Here is a 6,935-nt window from a genome sequence, read left to right on the forward strand (position 1 = left end):
TCGAGAGAAGAGGAGAAAAGGCCTCGAATAGGAGCCCCATTTTGGGGGGTTTGCATTACCATCTGGAAGGAAGTTCTGCCAAGCAGCCTGCCAACTCCCTGAGAGAAAACCCTCAGGGGATTACTGGCTGTGTAGCAGCATTTGCCGCAGGTCTCTTGTGGACAGGCTCTATGATCCAGGCCCAGGTCCCCGCTTCAGGGAATTCAAGGGAGGACTTGTTCCCCCAACTGTTGAGTGTGCTGCCAGCTCATGTCTTCCCCTGTAGGCTCTCCAGGGATTGCCTCACCTGGCTGCAGACAGCTCCGTCGCCCAAGGTCAAACCTTTTTTCCTCGTGGTCCACATCCAATGACTAATCAACATGGATAAAGGTTTGGCCATTTCAGCCAAACTCAGAATGACTCTGATGGGCTATTTTACCAGCAGCGTGCCCCACGGGGTCATCTGAGGCCCATTTGGACTGCAGGGCAGCTCAGCATCTCTCTCTGAACAACCTGCCTCCTTCCCTTCCCTTACTCAGGTGTGGATACCAAGAACCCTACTCACCACACCCTCTGCTTCCCAGGGAGCCCACCCTGCTACAGTGGCCCTATGCCTTAGTTTGCATCTTTTTTTTTTTCTTTTTGCTATGCGGAAGTACAGAGTTTTTAAATGCGATTAATATGTAAAATAAATAATTAATATGTAAGAGCCAAGCAACCTAACATCCAATGTAATTTCCTCTGAGGTACACTTTATCCATCAGTGTCTTTGGAATTCTCATTCGTTTCAAATTTGCCGGTATACACATGTGCAGTGCCATCCCTATAAAGGCGTGATCTTGGAACTACTCAACTAGTATGTGTATGTTTGGGTAAAACTATGTACAATTTAATTTGTGTAGTTAAATTTTGTGAAATGTGTACTTTTTACATTTTTAAATCAAAAGGTATAGTCTCTTGAAGCTCCTGTATCCTGAGCATGGAACCCAGGGTGACAACTCCCCTGTTGCCCTACCCTAGAGACAGCCATATATGCCCTGCATAAACCAGTCTCGGGAGCATTTCCGTGTACAGTTTCATTCCATCCCAGATCCAAGTTTCTGTCTGATTAAAAAAATAAAAAATTAGTAGTTTTGTCATTCTCCAAACACTAAAGCAGTAAAGGGACACAAGTATTACAAACTTTATGTGCCTTTTTCCCAAGAAGAATAAATCAAACAATGAAATCACAGCTTTCATCTCTTAAAAGCGTGTGTGCACACACTGAATTCAGAGGCACAGTCAAATCTCCCCTTGAATAAACCTTAAAAACGAACTGTGCCTTTGCTTAGTCCATACACATTCATTATTAACTCATTATTAAACTGCATTTTCCATTATGTCACAAGGCTACATAAGGCAATCCCTTTCCATCTGGCCCCATTAAAAATTTGATTAAAACATTTATTAAGACACACTGGCAGGGGTGAATTTTTCTTTACAGTAATTTGCTCTGCTGCCAGTTCTGTTTCAAATCATTTCTCCTCTAGGACAGAGTGTATTATAAACGTCTGCATTTGCTCACAGGGTATTAAACAGGGTCTTGCATGCAGCACATGACTCAATACAACTTAATTGAATTCAACGAAATTGGTTCACTGGCAAGACTTTTAGCTAATGTACCCTTTTGTTTGTTTATTTTGCCTTTTTAAAATTGAGGTATAATTGACATATAATATTTTATTAGTTTCAGATGTACAGCATAATGACTTGATATTTGTATACTTTGTGAAATAATCACCACAATAAGTCTAACATTAGTCATCATACATAGTTACAAAACAATTTTTTTTCCTGTGATGAGAACTTTTAAGATCTACTCCCTTCGCAAATTTCAAATAGGCAATACAGTCAGTCCCCTACATATGAACCTTCAAGTTGCGAACTTTCAAAGATGCGAACGTGCGTTCTGATGTCCAATCACGTGAGTTAGTTCACGTGTCTGGTGTACATTGTCACGTGCGTGAATCCTCTAGAAGTGGCTGCGCTTTTGTGTACTTTACTGTACGGTACTGTATAGAGTACGGTAGTACAGTATCTTTATTTCAAGCCCAGGATGTCCAGAAGCAAGCAGCAGTGATGTAGCTGGTACTTGCCTGTTCACTCGATGCCAGTCCCTGTATGCCAGCTGTTGTACTGTAGTACCGTACTTTTCAAGGTACTGTGCTGTAAGATTTAAAATGTTTGCTTTATTTTTTGTGTTTTTTGTTTTTTATGTATCATTTGTGTGAAAAGTATTGTAAACCGATTACAGGACAGTACTGTATAGTCGATTGTGTTAGTTGGGTACCTAGGCTAACTTTGTTGGACTTATGAACGTGCTCTCGGGATGGAACTTGTTCGTACGTAGGGGACTTATCTGTACAGTGTTATTAACTATAGTCACCGTGCTGTACATTACATCCCCCATGACTTATAAATGTACCTGTTTTGATAAGTAATTTTATTATGAACTTCCTTCTCAATGACTTTACAATTGACTATGCACTGGGAAGTCTGTGTTGATGGGAGTACAAAACTATTCCCATGTCTTCTAATCCTGAATTCACTATCATTCCAAGCTCATGCCAGTCCCAAGCAAAGAAATGTTGAGTTAGTTTCTGGTTCCAGCTTTTCTATTCACACCACTGAGAAACAACCAAAGAAGTAAAAAAGGGGCGAACCCGAGCCCAGCATTTTATCTCTTAGAGAATCCTTGGATTATGTATGTCTCTACTCTCACTCCTGGCCCCAACACTACCTGAAATTGGCATGCGTGTTCATATGTGCCTAAACAAACATACACACACCAGTTCTATGTATTTTGAGAGGCTGTGGTAATGTAGGGAGTAATGCATTCCTATGAGAGCACTTTGTACCATTTGTAGTTATTTGACTTTCTGTTTCTATATGTGTGATCATTTCATTGATGGCTACCTTCCCCTTCCAGACTTTCCTTTCCTTGAGGGAACACATCATGTCTGTTTTGCACACTGTCTTTCCCGTGCATTTAGCACAATGCCCTGCACATAGCAGACATTTACTAAATATTGTGGTCCAGCTACAGACTTCAGACTGTTCTACGTTGGCACAGTTCTGCTAAGTTTTTCCATTTCTCTTTTCCCTTTGAAAAATGCTTGGATTCCTTATAGCCTTTGCAAGTGTTCACCATTCAAGAACGGAGCTGCTACAGTTGTGATTCAGTGCTAGTAACTGAAACTTGTTGATGACGTTGCCTTGGTACTTAAAACAACAAGAGTGAGTCACAGGAGGTACTGAGGACATCCACAGGGTATATAATAGCTATGAAAAGTGGAAGTCATCTTATACTGATGCTTTCATACTTGCCCCAGCACACACACACACACACACACACACACACACACACACACACACACACTATACAGACACCACGGAAGCTGTGAAAACTATTCCTCTTTCAAATGTGCAAGATTTAGAAAAAGTACAAAGGAGGAAATAAAAGTCAACAGCAATCTCACAACCAGGAAGATAGTTACTACTATCATTTTGTATCACTTTAGTTTTAGTTGTGTGTGTGTGTGTGTGTGTGTTTTACATAATGGGGATCATGGTATGTATACACTTGTCTCTCGCTTGTTTTTTTTTTACCCATTTGCTCGTATTACTTAAAATTCTTCAAAAGCCTCTCTTTTTCAGGATTATATGTCCTCCAAAAATCACATAACATATGAAGAGTCCTTATAACTACTGTATATATCAAGCATAATTCTTTATTATTATAATGAGATGAATATTTATGTACATGTATTTAAAACTACATAAATATTTATAACAAAATTACTAAGTCTGAAGTCTAAATATATTTTCAGTTCCATGATATCTATTTGAAAATGCCTTTTAGAAAAGTTTTACCTATTTGCTATTCCATCATTGTTATGAGAGCACCCACCTCACTATAATCTTGGCAATATTCGTATAACAGACCTGTGACAATTTGATGCCAAAAACAGTAACTTATTTTAATTTACATTTTTTATTTTAAAAAGGTTGGATATTTTTCATATGTTTATTCATCATTTGTACTTCTTTTTTGGGGACTTATGTCCATACACTTTTTTCATTAACCTTTCAGAGCTAACGTTTGGTTTTATAAGACTCCAACTAATGTATGATCATAATGTACATTTCTTTGTGTATAAATGGATATATTTAGATACATAGAAAAAAGACCTGGGAAAATAAGAAGCTGCTGAAATCACAGTGGTGGCGAAAGTGTTTTTTAACCTCATGGGAAATATTTTAATTAGCTATGTATTTAATTAATTAAAAAATTGATTTTTTTTGAAAGGATATTCTAGTTCCTTTTATGACCTCAGCTGCTGATTTTGCTTCCATAAGATGTGAGCAGCTCTTTGTTCTTTGATGGCAACCCTTTCTGTGTATCACTGAAATGCTATAGCTCAGGGAGGTCTGCACAGATGATACTTGTGGGTCGTTCACGAGATTTGTAGTGCCTGCCTATAAAGCAGGATTGACCAGGATTCTGTGGCTGATTTGCTCAGTTGTGCCCGTCGTGGAGGTGGGAGGTACACGAAGCAAATGAACAGCATGCATTTCAACCAGTGATCACCTCTGCGTTAGAGACTTAGATTCCATCATTGTGCTATGGTATTTTACAGGAGCCCGGGAGGCAGGGAGAGCAGGGTGAAACACAGCAAATAAATTAGCACACAGGCACGTTTTAAGATAAGAATCCCATTGAATGTTACCCAAAACAAAATAGGAAATATATGCGTGGGTCCATAGCTATTTAAGGATATTCTTATTTGTCACTTGATTTAAGCAAACGGTTGTCTACTTTGTCTGAGTCGTCTTTTGAGATATTCTCTCCTAGTAAGTCAGTCTCTCGCTGAAACCCAAGATGACATTATTTTGTTATATGATGACAGTTGCTAAATTGTTTCTGTCACTTAATGTGCCGTTAGCTGAACTACTTCACAAGGGTGTTCTTTCTAAGATGAAGAGGGCGTATTTTACATGAGGATAGTCTTTTAAATCACTTCAAGGCTAATGCCTCTACCCAACCATGTAGGTGATAAGGAGACATCTGGAGACACAGGTCCTGAGCGCTGGTGATTTGGATTTGCTCTTGAACTTCATTATGCATCTTGAGAGGCTGCCAGGGGACAGTGACTTTGAAGAATCAGGTAAGATGCTAGCAGTGGTCTTGAAGTTCTAAGCAGTAGGAAGAGTAGGATAAGATACAACAAATTTAGCTGTGTCTAAAGATACAGGGAAAATTGTCCTCGGCTTTCACTGGAGCAAATGTCCTGTGGTCAGTTTGAAATGATTATTACTAAGATCACCACAGGCTCCAGTGCTTTGCTATATTAATCCTTTGGTTTCGGGACTTCCCTGGCGATCCAGTGGTTAAGACTTTGCTTTCCAATGCAAGGGATGCGGGTTCGATCCCTGGTCGTGGAGCTAAGATTCCACATGCCTCACAGCCAAAAAACCGAAACATAAAACAGAAGTAATATTGTAACAAATTCAATAAAGACTTTAAAAATGGTCCACGTCAAAAAAAAAAAAAAAATCCTTTGGTTTCATTCCCACTTGTTAGACTGCTGACTCGCCAAACTTCAGCTCAGACTGATTTTTTTCGTCATCATCAAAATAATACCCGCAATTTTACTGAGCACTTAGTAAGAGCTCAAAAATAGTAGGTACTGTGATTGTTATTCTGATGTTTCAGGCTCTGTTGTTAGGGTACCTTTACTAAGGTGCTTTACAGATGATAGAACTGAGCTCATAGATGTGAAGTGACCTGCTGAATTCCATATGGCTGCAAGTGGTGAGGCTGAGACCTGAACTCAGTTCCACCCGAGTGCAGAGGCCACACGCTCAGTGTGGCTACACTCTCCATCCTTGCCCTGTTACCCACTCCTCGTGACTCTATCCATGTATAGGACCACCTTCATGCTCTTCTATGGCAGGCAGAATAGAGGATGCCCAAAGATGTCCACAGCCAAATCCCCAGAATCTGTGAATATAACAGGTTACATGGCAAAGGGGAATTAAGGTTGCAGATGGAAATCAGATTGCTAATCAACTGACCTTAAGATACAGAGATTATCCTGGATTATCAAGGTTGGTCCAGTGTGATCACAAGTGAGAGGGAGGCAGATGTGATGACGGTGCAGCTTAGAGTGATGCAATGTGAGAAAACTCAACTGGCCATTGCTGGCTTTGAAGTAGGAGGGTGAGACCACAAGCCAAGCAGTACAGGCAGCCTCAAGAAACTGGAAGAGGCAAGGAAGTGGATTCTCCATGTGAAGGTTACTTTTATGGTCAACGTAACTGGTCCATGGGGTGCGTAGATTAAACATTATTTCACCCGTGAGGGTGTGTCCAGATGAGATTGAACTGATGGACTCAGTAAAGCATTTGAATTGAATTGATGGACTCAGTTAAGTAGATCACCCTCCTTGAAACTGAGGGTGGGCATCAATCCACCCACATTGGTAGGTGAGGGTCTGAATGGAACAAAAACCACAGAAAGGGAGATTCTTTTTTTCTCTATTTGATTGCTTGAGCTGGGACATCAGTCTTTTCCTGCCCTTGGACTGAAGTTTTGCTTCCCTGGTTCTCAGGCCTTTGGACTCAGACTGAATTACACCACCAGATTTCCTGGGTCACCTTGTGGACAGCAGATTGTGAGACTTCTCAGCTGCTGTGATTCTGAGCCATAATAATATTCATAATAAATCTCATCTATATCTACGTCTATATTTATATCAATATACTATTGGTTCTGTTTCCCTGGACAATCCTTACTAATACCCTCCCCTAGAGCATCCACAAAAAAAAAAAGGATCAAGAAAACAAGAAAAAAAAAAGGAACACATTCTTTTTGATTCCTTAAATTTAGCCTAATGAAACCCATTTTGAATTTC

The sequence above is a fragment of the Neophocaena asiaeorientalis genome, unplaced genomic scaffold (assembly GCF_003031525.2).
Source record: "Neophocaena asiaeorientalis asiaeorientalis breed wild unplaced genomic scaffold, Neophocaena_asiaeorientalis_V1.1 scaffold59, whole genome shotgun sequence".
NCBI classification, from domain to species: Eukaryota; Metazoa; Chordata; class Mammalia; order Artiodactyla; family Phocoenidae; genus Neophocaena; species Neophocaena asiaeorientalis.